Genomic DNA, 18,257 nt, shown 5'->3' on the forward strand with positions numbered 1-18,257 from the left:
TTAACTTCTGCCCCATGAACAACCATTGACTTATGGCTAGGAATAGGCTACTGTTGGAATCTGTGGCCTTTGCAACCTCCCCATCTGCACAGTCTTGGTACGTTAGTACACGGACAAGTACTCCTTGTGGGTAGCATGGTTTGTTGGGAGTGAACTGCATCAGGGGTCACTTTTCTTTGCAAGTTTTAGTTCAAGAAGAAGGATAGTTGTGTGGTTTTTGTTTCTATGCACTCTGTGGGCATCCATTGTGACTTACAGACATCCGTTTGATATCTTTTGGTCTGCAGAGGTAAGAAGGTCAGTAATACTGACTCTGGAGATACATTTAAAGAGTCCTAAAGTTTGCCATTGCAGTTTGACAATTTGTTCCAGTTATTGTCTAAAGTTGGAAGAATTACAGGTTTGAAATAAAGTTTGCAGGTGTTGGAAGCTGTATATAATGAAGAGAAGAAGGAAGGCTCATCCCACTGCCATCTTGTGTATTCCCTTTGATACCATATGTTCTGTTGATAATGAAATAACTGAAAAACATTACCTTATTTCTCCTGTGTGTCTCGCCCTTTTCATTATATTTCTATTAGGGATGATATTCAGCTGCCACATGTGCTGCTGTAGAGAAAGCAAACCTTAATAAATAGCTTTTCTAGATGTTTCCTATTCTCATGATGGAAAGGCTACATAAAGAAACAATGGGCCTCATTACGAGTCCGGCGGTAACCGAGGCGGTAAAACCGCCTGGTTACCGCCGGACTCGTATTACCATTCCGCCTCCGTGATTCCCGGAATTACCGGGGCATTACAACCCTGGTTTTCCGGGAATCACGGAGGCGGAATGGTGTTAATCCCGGGAATGGGGATCATGGAAACACCGGCAGCATCTCGTAATGCTGCCGGTGTTTCCTCGTCCGCCTGCAGGCGGGCGGTGTTAAACCCGCAAGGTCAAACCTGGCGGGAACATCACCTCCCGCCTGCAGGAGTCGGGATTAGGCGGTCCAGAAACAACGGTGGCGGCGGGTTTACCGCCACTGTTATTTCCGGACCGCCTGATTTGTAATGAGGCCCAATATATTTGCAGGCTGCAATTGAGAGTTTGATGACTATTTGAGTTGCAATGCTTTAGATTGTAATTTAGGTGGACGTTAAAGGCCTCTCAGTTTTATCCTGGATCATAATTCAATTTCTTGTAACAGAATGATTGCACATATTGGGGGACTGTGGGACGAGGACTCCATGTCTTAAATAAATAAATAAGTGATCATATGAACTTAAGTAATGTGATGAAGATGAGGGTGGGGTTCCTTTGCCAAAAGGATTGGGAGCCTCCCATGTGAACTTCAGCCCTGAAAACCCCTTTGCATGGTATTGTGTACCATATGCTCCTTATTTTTTTAGTCCGAATTTTCTAAGACCCCAGGAAGAACCTGTGCTCAACGGATACCGCCAGCTTGAACCAGTAGACTGCTGTATGAAGCTGGAAGTGGTTCGGGGGACACCTCTCGGCTGATTCGGCAGATCTGGAAGCACTGTCCCAGAAGTGATCTCCACCCCATAGTAGATTATGGGCCTCATTACAACCCAGGCGTTAAGGGTTTAACGGCGCCGTCGGTGCCGTTAACCCTTAACGCCTGATTACCATTTTAACGCCTGCTTTTAGCAGGCGTTAAAATGCAAGGCGCTACCCCGCCTTGGTGCTAATTATGGCACCATAATTTACGGTGCCGTAATTAGCGCCTTCCCCACTCCCATTATGCCCTATGGGGCAAAAATGGGAATGGGGAAGGGTAACTGGGGAATGGGGATTTACCGCCCCACTCACCTTGGAATGGGGCGGTAAATCCGCCATCCACCATGGTGTAAACAGAGTTTACACCATGGTGGTAAAGTAGGGAACTTACCGCCTGGGTTGTAATGAGGCCCTATGTCCTGCTGGAACAGTGTCATCTCTTTCTATAGTCAGGGACACATGACTTTGAGGCCACAGAATGGGAATATTGTGTTCACTAAGGTGGGACGAACAAGCCGGAAGGCATAGGAGGCAGATTTTTGGAAACTTCTACAATCACGTGATCGAAAGGGTATAAAGGCCAACGTCTGGAGAGCAGTTTAGGTCATTTAGGCAGGATTGCTGGGGTTGCTATGCTGTTTTCCTTCACTTACAAACTAATTAATAAATCCGCTCTTTCCCATCTTCTGAATAAAATATTGTGGCATTTTTCTTCCACAGTAGTAACTGGAATTGTGCAGTCTAGAGCAGCTGCACTCCAATCATAAAATGAAGTAATCACAGTCAAAGCAAAAGAAGGGTGAAGAGAAGGGCTGGAGGCTGCAAGATTCAGATTATGTTTTAGAAGAAGGACCCGGTAACAAAAATATAATTTTAAAATGCATTACAAAGTGATGATTCCAGACAAGATGATAAGGTCAGAAGGGGCAAGTATAAGATCCAAAATACGTTTTGCTGAATTAGTCTGAGTGGTAACCTATTAGGAAGAGCCTAATCTTTCGAAACAATGACCAAAAGCACAGTTGAGTGTATTTGCAGGGCGGTCAGCCCAAACATTAAAATAGCTGACCAACAAAAATGTAGGGTTCTGGCTGAGGTGGCCTGTAGTCAACATACAGAGTGCACCCCGTGAGCTTGTCTGCTGTGTGTATGGAGAAGGCACAGAAGGCTGAATTTGTATTTGTATTTGTATTTGTTTATTTATAACGCGCAAACCATCAGGCCCGGAGGCATCAGGGCGCAATTTGTACAGAGTTACAAGAAAACATACAGGCAAGAGATTACATTACAAAATTTAAAACAGTATCAGCATAATAACAATCTTACTAATTACATATATTACATAGGTTACGGTGCAACTAGGATTAACAGAGGATGTATCCTAGGGTGAATTGATATAGTTAGCAGAGGTAGCGGGCCATAAATGGTGTCAGGGGAAACGGACCAGAGTAAGCAGGAGAGAGAAGTCGAACATTTCTTATTGCTGGTCAGAGAGCCAAGATTTGGTTTTAGTCTTGAAGGTGTTGAAGGAGTCTTCAGCTCTGATAGTAGCAGGGAGGGTGTTCCATAGTTTAGAGGCTGGGACAGCGAAGCTGGTACCTCCCGCTTTTTGAAGCTTAAACCTAGGGATCGTTAGGCAGTGAGTCTGAGCAGTTGTTCGTGGTCGGGCAGTAGAGTGGCGCGATAGCCGACTGCAGAGATAGTTCGGGGCCTTGTTGGCTAGGCATTTGTGCGTGAAGGCAAGAGTTTTTAGAGAGATTCTTTGCTTCACAGGTAACCACTTTAGGCTGGTTCTGGCTTCTGAAATGTGGTGGTTGAGAGGGATGTTCAAGGCCGCTTGAATAGCATTATTCTGGGCAGTTTGGAGTTTGGACAGGTTCTCTTGGCTGGTGCCTAAGTAAAGAGCACTACAGTAATCAATTTTTGCCATGATAAGTGTTCTGGCTAGTGTGACACTGTTAGGGGTGCTGAGAAACGGTCTGCACGCTGAGATGAGTTTGCACGTGTAGGCGGAGGCAGACCTGACTGCGTTTGTTTGTTTAGCTAAGGATAGGGTGGAGTCCAGGTAGAAACCTAAAGTTGTGGTGTCTGTTGAGACTCGTTTGGTATTGCTGTCTATGGTGAATGACTGATAAAATGGCTCAAGTTTGCTCAGGCGTTGTGAGGTACCCAAGATAAGGAGCTCCGTCTTATCGTCGTTAAGACATAACTGGTGCTGGACCATCCAAGCTTGGATGACCAGGTAGACGTCATTGAGGGCCTTGGTGTCAGCTAGATAATCACCTCAGATGGGAATGAGTATCTGGGTGTCGTCCGCATAGTTGGTGTAAGAGACACCCAGATAATCAAGCACATCAAAGAGTGGTTTCGTAAAGATGTTGTAAAGTGTAGGCGACATGCAAGAGCCCTGAGGTACGCCACAATGAATAGGGGAGGGATCCGCGGCTGCGGACAGTGCAAAGACCCTCATGGATCTGTTGCTCAAGAAGGATTTGATCCAGGCCGCAGCGGACGGTGAGAAGTTGGCAGCCGAGTGGAGGTGCCTACAAAGAATCTGGTGGATAACCAAATCAAATGCGGCAGAAAGGTCAAGGAGTAATAGCATTGCTAGTTTGCCCTTGTCCTTCAATACTTCGATCTGAGTTTTTAGGTCTAATAGAGCTGTTTCGGTCCCATGTATGGGCCAAAATCCGGATTTTCGTAGACCTAACAGATTGTTTGATTCGAGATAGTTTTGGATCTGCAGGTATGCTGAGCGGTCCAGTATCTTAAGCAGAAATTGTACTGTAGTTATAGGTCGGAAGTTCGTGGGTATACTTGGGTCTAGAGAAGGTTTTTTTAGTAGCGGGATCACCCACGCGTCCTTAAGGTTGTCCGGGACAGTACCTGTTTTAAAGGAGGAGTTGATGAAGGCAGTAATGAATGGAGCTAAATCATGGGCAGAATCCTTAATGATGGGAGCTGGGCACGGGTCACCTTGGAAGTTAGATGGTTTAATCCTCAGGATGATGTTTTCTACCTCAGTGACAGTGAGCGGTGAGAAGGTGAAAGGTTTAGTGTTAGCAATGTTTGAATGGGCGGGCCTGGTATGGGAGAGTGAGCGGTTGTCACGCTTCAGGCTGTCCTGCTTTTCTTTAATTTTGGATTGGAGCATAGATATTTTGTTTAGCAAGGCTGCTTGAATGTTAGCACACCATTTGCTGTCTTTCATGCATGTGTCTGGAGGGAAACCTGGAGTTCCGAGCTCTTTTAGGATTCTAAAGAGTTCCTTGGAGTTTGAATCAGCTTGCAGGATACGATTGTTAAGCGATTCTTTTTTAGCAGTGATGATGGCATCTTTATAAGTAAGGGAGGCGAGGAGGAAGCCATCTTTATGCTCATCAGACGGGTGGCTTTTCCAGGGATTTTCCGCACAGCGTTTAGCTTTGCGGAGGACTCTTAGCTGTGGAGTGAACCAAGAGTTGAGATGTGCTCGTGGTTTGGCCTTCATAGGTTTGATTGGTGCTATAGAGTCTATAGCCATGAGCATAGTTTGGTTATAGGTGTCTGCTAGGGAGGTGGGATCAGAACATGAGTTAGTAGCCGCATTGAGGGAAGGGAGTAACAATGGGAGGAGCTGTTCCTTTGTTATATTTTTTTTATTGCGAGTGGGGAGTGCTGGGGCTATTGGTGTCGGGGTTCGCGGGGTAGCTTCAATATTAAACGTTATGATGTGATGGTCGGATCATAAGCATGGGGAGTTGTTGAGGACCTGTATGTTGCAGTTGGAGCCGGCTAACCAATCGATGGTCCTGCCTTTGATATGGGTTGGTTCTTGGATGTACAAGGTGCGGCCTAGGTCTATGAGAGCATTCTCCAGATCAGTTGCTACGGGATCTTTTGGGTCCCCACGACCTAAATTAAGGTCGCCTAAGATGATTGTTTGGGAGTTGTTTTTCGTTTTGTCAAGAAGGAGAGTGCAAATTTCACTGACAAAGGTGGGTGCCGGACCAAGGGGCCCTGTAGATAAGATGAAGGGTGGCCGTTTGGTTGGGTGTTAGTAATAATTTGATAGATAGCAGTTCAGCTGATTCGAGTTTGGAATCGGATACCACTCTTAGGTCAAGGGAGTTTTTGTGGATGAAGGCCACGCCACCGCCTCTAGTTTGTGCAGAGGAGCGGTCACAGCGCGTGATGCCATAGTCAGGCGGTAAGGCTAGGGATAGAGAGGGGCCAGATGCGGAATGTAGCCAGGTTTCGGATATGGCAATGAAGTCAAGGTCAGCAGTGGTGATGAGGTCGGCTATGTCAAGAGCGTGTGCTGTGAGAGATCTAGCATTAATAAGGGCACCCTTGAACACAGGCAGTTTGACTCCTGTGGTCTTGGTTTTGCATGTGGCGGTGGGCAAGGGTGGGCTGGGTGGAGTATGTGGGGCTTGCTTGGTAGCGTTGGTGCGGGAATGACGAATGTGGGATCTAGTGCCTAGTCTCTTATTCCTGAGAATGAGGGGGCAAGGTTGGTTGGGAGTTGGTTTCGTAGCAAAGTGTTCCAGCCAGAGAGCTGGGTCATTAAGGTATTGGTTAAACTGGTTGCTAGAGTGGTGAACGCCTATGGTAGTTGCTGAGGGGCTCGTTATAGGGGTCATAGTCATGGTAGGTGAAGCTGGGTAGTGTAGGCTAGGGTAGGCCAAATTATTAACCCCAAGGGTCTCGGTAGTTGCCGTGGGTAGTTGAATGATTAGGGCAACGTGTGTAGCTAGAATGTAGTGCAGTAGAAGGTGCACACTGATGTGCATGATGGTGGTGCTAGCTGCCTGAATCGGGTCCCTAAGAGCTTGTTGGCAAGGGACAAGATTGGGTTTCATGAATGGGACAGGTGTGACAATGGCAATAAGTGCAGATGCTGTAGTATGACTAGAAACCTGGAAGAGGCATTGGAAGATACAGCGCAGCTATGTTTAGGTGTCAGGCTCATTAAATACAATAGTGCGGGATGCACCAGGCAGAGGTGTTGCAGTTAGGCTGGAGTACACCTAGTGGCATTGGATGTGGCACGTTACAGTAGGTTAGGGTGCACACGGCAGGGCCACACCTAAATTTGACATATCACAGTGGCCAAGAAGCATACACCTAGATAGGGATATCACAATAGCTAGTATGCACTTTGACTAATCACAGGCTGAAGCCATGGGCAGTAGCACACACCTAGATTCGACATGACCCAAATCAGGCAAGGCCCAGCACAGTTAAAATGTATTGAAAGCGACCATAAGGCACACCACAGTTCAAAATGGTCTGAAAGCGACCTTAAGGCACAACACAGTTCAAAATGGTCTGAAAGCGACCATAAGGCACAACACAGTTCAAAATGGTCTGAAAGCGACCTTAAGGCACAACACAGTTTAAAAGGTCTGGAGGCGACCTTAAGGCACAACACAGTTTAAAAAGGTCTGGAGGCGACCTTAAGGCACAACACAGTTTAAAAAGGTCTGGAGGCGGCCTTAAGGCACAACACAGTTTAAAAAGGTCTGGAGGTGACATTAAGGCACAACATAATTCAAGATGGTCTGAAAGCGACCTTAAGTTACCTTAAAGGAGAGTTGATGGGACAATACCCTGAGGGGAGCGACCTAGAGCGGCTCAATAAAGCATATACAACAGGCCAGCAGCATAATAGCAGAGTCCACAGAAATCGAGATGTTACCAATGCACCTTACAGCTACCCCGCAGATGCAAAACAAAGTAGGCAACGTTATGTTCAAGGTTCGAGATGGCAGGCAGTGGAGTCAGAGGAGCCTTACCCGAAGGTTAAGTATCTGGCTTTAAAGTCAGCAACAAGTGAAGACACTGGGGCCAGAAGCAAAAATGTGTACAAATATGTAGATTCAAATTAAACACACATGACTGGGTTTGAAATAGGCATAAATGTCAGGATGTAGTATACAGTAGGGCAAAGTTCAATATCTATGCCGTGGCTAAGTTAAGCGACGACGTGTAGGAGCTCATTATTATGTGCTAGTTTGGGGAACAGGCAACATGCAGTCATTATGTCAAGATAGATGGAAACAAGTAATATTACAACAATTGGAGGCATAGATGTCGCAAGCGTGGTGAGGATACATATGCAAAGGTAAGGCTGGGGAAGGTCGGTGGAGGAGAATACTATTTAGAGGCACATAGCCTTTAAAAAGGCCAATAAGGAGTGCCTGCAGCAAAGGGTAGTCACCTTAGAATCGTCCAAGATAATAGTAATCAAAAGTACATTGGTATGTGAAGCCTTTATAAACTCTAAGACAACAGCCTTAAAAGGAAATTAAATAATTAAAAGGAGACAAAAGGCGAGTCCAGGCAACCTCCATGCTTGTCAAGCGCTACAATGAAAGAAAACAAACACAGCTAAATATAATAAAGATAAAATCAAGTGGCAAATAAATAAAACAAGTACAACATTGAGGAGGTACATCCCCATTGCTCCAGTAGAGCAGAGTTATCACACAAAAGTGCTGTGTGAACCTCTGCTGCTCCACATTCATCTCCATCCGTTTTGAATTTTTTCAAAACCCACACCTGGACGAAGAAACACTCCATCCAGTAAAATGGTTAATGAGTAGACCATTTTTGAAATTCTGCATGTCTCAAATTATTTGACTGCCCTAGTGGTCTTGAAGTCAAAAATGGTCAGTGAAAACATTCATTTCTGATCAAAGTATAGCCTAACATCTACTGCTCCCTCTACATTAACTGCCATACCCATGAAGAGCAGGAATTGTGAACAACTGAAAAATCATAGGCCAATATCACTTATCAAAAGTCATGCTACAAACTATGCTGAGATCTTAGATGCAGAATGAGATGCAGATGAGATGGTCCTTCTAGGCTAAAGGCAGACATGTGTCATTTAATGGGGTTGTGCATTATTACATTCTTACCTGTGAAATCTAAGCAGAAAACTATGGACATGGCCTTAGATGCAGAGAAGGTGTTTGAGTAAGAGGAAAAGGGTTTCAACCAAAAAGCTCACCCGTGAAATGTCTGGGGCCTATTTCGGCATCCATTGTTGTACTACTAGATAAAACGCATGATGTTGTAGCCTGTGCCTTCATGCATAGTTTTTCACTGAAAGACAGACATTCAACAAGGTTGCTCTCAGCCTGCCTTTCCTTTGCTTGACATTGAAATTGGGGTGCACTTTATTTAAATTCTACTGAAGTAATTTGATATAATTAATTATTTTTTACTTAACAAAATTGGAAGAATTATGATTTTTATTTTAGACTATGCCTCAGTCAAAAATGCTGGGGGGAATCCTTAAAAAAAGTTTGGATTTTTTTACCAGCATGACAACTGTAAAAGTCTTGCAAAGAATGTCCTCTTAGTTTTCTAAAAATATATCCTTCAAAATCTAATATAGAGAATGTTAACTGCAGAGTAAATGGAAAAGTCTATTAAAACTTTTTACAAATGTAACTGAAAACAAATTGCATAAAAAGTAATTTGAGGGATTTCCTTTTATCAGCAACAGAAGTGAAAAACTTTAGTTTAAAACTATTTACTTTACATTTCAATTTATTTTGCAAGAAAGTCATCTTCGCTGTCATGAAATACACAACCTTTCATTGGCTTTCAAACTATAGGGCTCTTTGCTATGTGTCCCTCTATGATTGGTTGGCACGCTTGCACCCTTCTGCAATATTCCACTCATCAGCAGTACGCAAGCTGGTACCCAAGGTGCTTGGGGGTTGAACGTGACCATGCATCCCCATCCAATTAGCCCAACATCCCTCATCACTCCTGCTGTCTGCCATTTCAATTGTCTTTGAACTCGGTCTTGCAACGTATCACTGTGCCTCAGAATAAAAGGGAGTGTGAGCTTGCTCTTATCTTCAAGTCTCGCTGTAGCTTGCCCAAGGTTTTTTTTCATCTTGACAATGTGACAGGAGACTGTGTTTGAACTCTTTCTTTCATATTTAACACTATTAAATGACCAAAACCTGGCACTTCTAGTGTTTTTCCATTACACCTCAACAGGGGCTCACTTTGGTTCTCACGTTTATTGTATTTTCTCGAATAGATAACCAGTTTCTTGGCTGCCCCAACCCTTGACACTGGGCCAGACAACCTTTCTCGAATCTTCCCTCATCGTCAGCTGTTTTCTTCTACTGCGCCACACTTTCAGCCCTTCTGTTTATGGGGTCCTAGTTTGCTAAAACACGACATGGAACAAGGAGATTGCCTAGTAATTACTTTTGCATCTAACAAGGCGGCCTCCTACATTTTACAATCAAACCTGACGGAGTTCTCAAGTAGGAGCACAACTATGTTGTTATCTTTAATATGATATTATATGATAGGTTTCTAAGCACGGAATCGGGGATCGAACCTGTGTTGCTCCATGTCGTCCTGTTTCCAAGACATGCACGTTCCCACTGAGCTATCCTCCATAGACTGTAACATTGTTATCCTTTGAAATGTAATAGCCTCAGACATAACATCCCTAATGAGGAAATCAGAGGTGAAAACGCCCAAAGAAGTCTCTGGCCTAGTACAGATAGAAACAACTTATCATGCCCACCAAGTAGTTCCCATCCCCCAGGGAGGAGAGAATCGGGATCAAAGTTTAATGGGCACTGTAGAGTCTGCCATAAACAGTGTACTACCAGCATAGAGGAAATTGACTCACTAAATAAATCCAGAAAATATTGTGGGAACGAGTAGTAGATTTCTAGTATAAAGGGTACCCAAGGCAAAAATATCAAACTTTTTATTAGTAATGATATAATTCAGAGACTTTCCGAGCTGATTGCTTTCCCATATCTCTCCATCCTTTCGTGGAATATTGCTGGTGCAGCAAGTAAGTTTAGTAACATCGATATTTTGACACAATTGAAAAGCTATGACATCATAATGCTTCAGGAAACATGGGCAGAGATACCATTCATTATCAATGTGTTTTTCGCCTATCAGATTATTGCAACAAAGAAATCAAGAGGGAGAGCGTATGGAGGTATGGTAGTATTTTTTAAAGCTTCACTCTGTTTTAAGGTGAAGGGACTTGGGTATGCACGTTTTTAAACTCCAGCATAATAGAGAACAGAAGCTGATATTAATCAATATATGTATTCACCCCCTGAAAGATAAATTGAATAATCTGTCATTCATTAAAGAAGTAATGGACGATCTTGTGTCCTTGGAAAAAAGTAATCAAAGTATGATAATTTGTGGGGGGGATTTAAAAATTAAACTTGGAACCGGTTTCCTGAAGGGTCTAGTGGACCCATACGATGATATAGCGAAGGGGCATCCCTGAACCAGAAATTATCAACCCCTGGTTCTGTAATGAAGGCCTAATATTTCACAAGTGGATGATAGAATGGGCTGGATACTTGAATATTGGGTGAACGAGCGGGTACTGTCCTGGAGCCATTACATTTAAGAGCCTAAGAGGGAGTTCTACAGTCGACTATTTGCTTCTATCCATGAAACAATGGAATAACATACACCTATTTGAGGTTCTAATAGATCTATTCAGCGACCATTATGGTCTTGGATTGATAATTCAGTGGGAAGTGTAAGGATATTTGGCGTGTTACAGCACAGAGTACAGCACTACTACACAGGTAGCAAACAGCACAGAGTACAGCACTACTACACAGGTAGCAAACAGCACAGAGTACAGCACTACTGCATAGGTAGCAATTTTTTTTTTTTGCAGCACCACCACAAGGGTGCGGTGCATTGCTATATGTGTTACCAGATTAACAAGAAAAGACAGGCTATTCAGTTAAAAAACGATTTTAACATATAAGATGCAAATCTGTTCTTACAGTTAAAAGCACACGTGCTCATTTAAAAATGCACACTATTTTTCACCTGAAATGCCTATGGTGCGAGAGACACATTTGAAAATAACAACTAACATAACTTATAACTAACCTGACTAATGAAACATAATCCACTAATAAAAATGTGTCTCCACTGCAGAATTAGGCATATTCTGAAAGTGAACTTTTAAACGCACATCCATTTTTTTTTCTGTTCTCTCTGCTGCCCTGTCCACATAACTACAGGAAGCAAATGGGCTCGAAAGGACAGGAAATCAGTTGGTTACAAAGTATTACTATAAAAATGAGCCATTGTGTAGAGAAGGAGGAGATGGCGTGATTAATTCTGATTGGAGCAGCGTCATAGCAAGTATCATGCTAGAGGGAGTGATCAGGCTTTTGCTGGGGGGAGTTTGAGGGAGGAGAAAGGGAGTCAAGATTGGGCAGAGCTGGAAGAAGGACCTTTCCCCTGGCTGAGGCATTCCTATCTGCAGAAGCTGAGGATTCCAGATAATAACCCCGGTTTGAGAACGAAAAGCGTTCGTTTTCACTGGGGTTAATTTTCAAGGGAGCCACATTCAGAAAGAGAACAACTAAAGAGATAAGGTAATTACAGTAGTGTGGGAGCTGAGTGTGTACGAGAATATGCAGTCAGTGTAGGATTCCTGTGCATGCCTTAATCAAATGCTAATGTTGCAATTTGAGTTCTGTTCTCCGCCACTCTCTTTGTAGTGTGTCATAGACAAAGCTGTTACTGTGCTCTTGTATTTATTTCTGTAAAGAATGAGATCGTGTTTAAATGCAACTTTTATAATATAGAAAAATATTTGAAAGCAGACGGGTGGTGTGTTTACTATTTACCATTACAATGCTGATGATGTGGGGAGATTTTTAAACAGTGCAATGGTCATTTTAAGACAGATGTGTGCATGTCAGATTCGGTATGAACAATTGTGAGTGACTGTAGCATAGCTCGTTGGAGGTACATGAGCCAACGGGAAGAGAGACTCTCTGGACATAGTTCCCTACCGTATATAAGGTAGTGGAAATTACCGCAAAATTACCACATATAGCTCTCTGTCGTAAATAAGTCAGTGAGATTGCCCATGGTGGCACACTAACACTAACACTGAAAATGTGGTATTCCTGAAATGTAGGCCTGAGGTCTCTCTAGTGATTACACAAAAAATCTAAGCAAAGATAAGGGATTCTGGACATTGGGGCCACAAATAAAACAAGGGAATTATGCTCACCAAAATACCACCAACCATGCCTACCAACCGCACATACCAAATATGCATGCCTGGGTGCTGAAATAGTGCATGTCCACTGTATTATTGTTGCACATGGCCAAATCTGAATACAAGGAGTGATTATTGCTAAGTTATTTTTCGGCGGTAATAAAATACCGTCAGGCCCCAAATCTCCACAAAATACCCTACATATTTATGGTGCGTTGCAGGCCGGGAAAGTGATCATAGAGTACCTACTGGGCGTGGCAAGCGTGTCTCACACTGCCATTTGCACATTAAAGGGAACCCATTTTATAATAGCAGTGTGCCACTAAAAACGAATTTCAGAATGTCACAAAGGGAAACCACATTCTCAGATCTAGTGCAATATTTAGAGGCAAAGTTATTTGCACATGGGAATTGGTCTTCGAATAGCACGTTAGAATGGAGTAACCACATTCAGGGTGAGGTGCAGAAAGAAAAACTAGACAATATTTTTGCAGAAGGCAGCATAATTCAGGTCTGCCTTACAAGATTATTGAATGCAGCCGATAAAAGTGCAGAGAAAGACTGTTTAATACGGCTATGCGGCAAAATATGGTTTATTTTAAACAAGTCCCTGCGAATGCAAGAGAATGATACTCAGCTAATTAACAGGTTAAAGACTGAATTAGATGGGGCAAGTAAAAATCAGGAAATGTTGAGAGCAGAATTGGATGTATGCCAAAAAGACATGCAATTAAAATGCAGAGACTTTGATACTCAGTTATCCAAAAGCAAGAAACAATTTGAAGATAGTGAGCAAGAATTGGCACACTTAAAAGCCTTAGTGGATCACATTAGGCAGGATAAAGATGAGGTTGTTTCAGAAATGCAGATTTTACAAAAAGAACATTGTGAAAAAGAAGGTGATCTCCAGAGTGCAGAACAAGAAATGATTAAAATGATCCAAGAAAGAGACAAGAGAAATAAAGAGTTCAATGAATGCCAAATGCAAATGTGCGATATGCAGGAGGTGATTAATAAAATGAATGATGAAAATAATTATTTGCAAAATGAAGCAACCAGACTCCTTAAAAAGTGTAAGGACTTAGAACAGCAAATGTGCATTCCCAGGTCCCAGGAGAGGTGGCAGGGTACCACATTCAATGGAGTGGAGGTGAATTCTAGCTCTGCCCAAAGAGCTAGTGATACAGTGGCTGGGCCGGTGCCTGAACTTGGTTGCAGCGCCCTTGGGGGATTTGATACTCTCATTGGGGGCAGCCACCAATCTCATTCACCTGAAAACAGGATTGAATCACAAAATAGTGCAATTCCATGCATTGCAACAAGTAGCCCCATAAAAATAATGAAATCCATTAAAGCCCTGATCAAACCATTTAAAAAGGGAGGTGAATGCTGCATTGAGGATCACTTAGAAGCGGTGCATGACATTTTTAAAGCACTCCAGATACCTAAGGAACAGTACAGACAATATTTTCATTTAACTTTAGATGCCCCAACGGCCAGCATCATAAGGGGATTAAATGAGCAGCAGAATATGACATGGCTGGAGTTTGAAAAAGAAATTAGGCGTCATTTTTCTCCTTTTCAGTCATTGCAGGAGGCAAAGAAAGTCGCGTACACAATTACTGCTGGACCTAATATATCCCCTCGCCAATTTTTACAAGACTTAAAAAGAGCATTTTCTCGCTTTGATGTATCTTTTGACTCAAATTCCAATGAGTTTAAAACTGCATACTTCTATGGGCTACAGAAAGACATCATATCCCAATTGGTCCGTGAATTTGACCGTGACAAGTCCCTTGAATGGATTGTACATCAAAGCACAAAACTATATGAGGTACTCTATTGTCAGGGTAGAGAAAGTGATAAAATGAAAGATACTAGACCTAAATCTAAAGAACCCTCAGCCACAGTAATGGAAATCAGGTCAGCCAAAATGTCCCTTGAGTCTGCTCAAAGCCAAGGTAAAAATAATGTGACACCTGAACAAAGGGGTAATCAACAAAGATCGCCATTTCCTGTACCAATGTTCCAATCACATGATCCTAGTAATAGAGAGAGCTACATCAGCCCTAGGTATTTAGGGGACAGACCCCGGGTAGGATACCGGTCTGATATGGCAGGTATGAACAATAACCAGAGACAAAATCAAGATCAAAGAAATGATGGTCCCTACCAGTCATTGGGGACACAGAGCAGATTTGATCCCAGCACCATGATATATGGTAATCAGGATAGGCCCCGATATGTGGATCGATTTACTGATAATGGAAATCAACATAGGGGCCAGTACCCACAATCTGAGAGACAGGACATGAGGCAAAACGTGAACTACAATCCACGCCAGTACAATGATTCCCCACCAGGGGACTATAATCAAAGGATGGGTGCAACCCACTCCCCTCCACAAATGAATCAAGAGTTCAGAAACCATCCCAACCGACATCAATCACCTGAGAGGTATCAGAATAGATCCAATCAGGGGGAAAACAACCAATATCGACCTAGGCCACAGAAAGAGGATCCTAGAGAGATGGAAAGGTTCCAGTGCCTTGAGGCCCAAGTGAAAATGTTAGCTGAGCAAATAGGAAAGCTCTATACAGCGCAAAAACAACCTTCCAAAGAGGGGGCTGATGGCCATAGCAATGACCGGGGGGCTTCCGAAAAGTGACTAAGTACTCATGATAACTGCAGTGCCAAAATGACAGATTGCTCTGATATAATTTTGCATAACGACTCTGAGATGCCTAATGGATTAAAAATGAAAGTACCAGTAAATGAAATTGTGACAGAAAGTGCAAATACTTCTAAAAAAGAGGTACGGTTTAACTTAGAGCTAAATAAAACAGTAAAGATTTGCACAAATGAAAAAGAAACATTAGGAATTCCAAAAGAACAAAGGGACAGATTTAAGAAAAATGACTCATGCATGGGGAATACCAGTGAACAGGGAGTAAGTGGGGATGCCATAGCTCCTTCCCTGGGCAAGCAAAACAATGACCAAACACAGACAGAAAAAGGAAATACTCCCAAGGAGGGTACAAGTCAATCACCTGAAGAATTCTTTGAGCCACATATTTTTGAAGAGGCTGAAAGGGCTGGTATCACACTAAATGATCACAAATGCACAGAATTAAAAAATGACAAATTGCTAAATGATGTTGTTACACATGTTCAGCTGGAGGATTGTAATGTGATCTCTGATGTTACCCAGATGGATGGGCGAACAGTGGCCACACTCCAAAAAACCTCTGAACATGGAGAAATGAATAAAATCTCTCGCACAGAAATGGGTAAAAAGGAGGGAAAAATGTCTTTTCATTTACCAATGTGCTTAGCCAAAAGTGAAAAAGACCTGAGAAAGGTGAGCCCTGAAATCAGTAAGAATTCACATTTCTTATGTGTATTAGAGGAAGTTGAGGACAGATATTATGCACCCATCACTGTAGAAGAAAAATGCCACACCTTTGCTATGATTGACACTGGCGCACAGGCCACAATTATGTCCAAGGAGTTGGTAAAGAGTATCAATGAAGGGAGGCCTCCACAGAGTCAGATCACAGTGAAGGAAAATCAAGGCCCAGTGCATAACTTTAATGGGGAGGAGGTGCCCATCATAGGTGTAACTGAGATTGACATAAAAATAGGAAAGCACAGAATGAAACAAGAGGTATTGATCACATCTATTTGTGAAATTCCATTTCTGATGGGGACAGATTGCCTGAAAAGATTGTCTCCTCTCATAGATGGGGTGAATGGAGTGCTGTGGTCCTTAACTAAAAAACCATTGAGGTCTAAGAAACTAAAATCACAAAACAGAAATATAAATGAATGTCACACCGTTGCCAAAACAAATGATGCTGTGGAGGTATATCTCCAGAATAGCTGCATACCTAGTGTCACTGTCATATTAATGTGTCAAGACAAAATGCAGAGCGACAATGAAAAACTACCTGTACAAATATACTTGGACCCAAGGAAAGATTGGCAGACTGCCATAGATGAGCACACATTACGTTTCTATTTAAAAGAGAAAACATGCAAACAGAATATTGCTCCTAAAACAGATTCAGAAAAACACATTACCACTCTGGCAGAAATACACATGGAAGATGAGCAACCATGGGTTCATGTTGGTATAAATGACTATTTTAAAACAATAAAAGCCATTTTAGCGCTTGGACATGAAAGGAGCTTCATTAATGAGAAATTGTTGCAAAAAATTATGGAGAGGGAAGAAATCCCGAAATTTAGGATTAAAAACCAATATGTTTCTGGGTTGGACAGTCCAGACTTTGAAAACCGAATTGCAGGCAGATGCATGCTTAAAATTAGCATTGGGCAGAAAACAATTTACCATAATGTATGGATAGTGAGTGGAGCACAAAATGAATTTTACATGGGCAATGACATCATGCACAGAATGTGTATGGTGTTAGATTTCCTTAATCAAAAAATATGGTCACGCCTAGGTGGTCCGGCACCTGAATTTGAAGACAAAAGAAGGGCTTATCATTGTGCACAACTGGTTCCTTATGCAATCGAATTACAAATGAGGAAAGATACTATTATTCCTGCATTTACAAAACAGTAACACTAAAATGCAAAAATGGGCAGCAGATGAAAGGCTCTGATGCATTTGTATGCCTGAATGAATCCATAAAACAGCAAGGCCTGGATTATGAATACATTCCATTGGTAGACATTGGTGAGGGATCTGTAAAAATCATGGTAAATAATAAAGGTTGTCAGGATATTCATTTAGAGGAAAACTCCCCATTAGGAATGGCCATACAAAAATCACATTATACGGCAGATTTAAATAACATGGTGATTGGGAATATTCCTGAAAAATATGTAGATGCCAAGGGCGAGCTGCCAGAACACCTGGACTCTCAGCCCAAAGGAATATTTAAAATTCATTCTGTGTATCCTTATGATTCAAATGAGACGGTGTGCTGCCATCAAGAGGATTGCATAATATTTAATTTAAATGAAAATGAAACAGAAAATCAGCCCATTGAAGTGGAAGCTGATATGCCAAAATATTTAAAAGTGGCAGCTTTACAAAAAGACACAGCCACACAGTTAGAAGAAAGCGCCGAGATTCCCTTACCAGAAGATTTTCCAGAATTTTCCAAAATGGTAGAAGAGCAGGTCTCCTTAGCGGATGCATGTGAAAGCGATAAGGATAGGGACAACCTGAGGGAAATATTTATGGAGTTTAAGGATGTATTTGCAAAAGATGCTTATGATTGTGGTTTAACTGATTTACATGTGGCCACGCTACCAGAAGGTTGTAGCAGAAACCCAGTGTTTGTACGCCAGTATAGACTACCGCTGGCATGTTTAGAATCATTGGCAGAGATTATTAAAAATTTGGAATCACGGGGAATCATCAGGCCCATTCATAGCACATCCAATACACCTATTTTAGGTGTATTGAAGCCAAATGGTCAATGGCGGCTATGTGCAGACTTGAGAGAGTTAAATAAAAGAGTACCAATATCTAGATGGCCACTGCCATTCATTGATCAGGGCCTAGCTCAGATACATGGTTCAAATGTATTTACCACATTAGATCTCACCTCTGGATATTGGTGCGTGCCATTGGCAGAAGAGATACAGAATTTATTTTCCTTTACATTTGACAGGACTCAATATGCCTGGCTTAGAGCTCCGTTCGGGTACATCGATAGTGGGAGTGAATTTGGC

The sequence above is a fragment of the Ambystoma mexicanum genome, chromosome 10 (genome assembly GCF_040938575.1).
Source record: "Ambystoma mexicanum isolate Mex_15411 chromosome 10, UKY_AmexF1_1, whole genome shotgun sequence".
NCBI lineage: Eukaryota > Metazoa > Chordata > Amphibia > Caudata > Ambystomatidae > Ambystoma > Ambystoma mexicanum.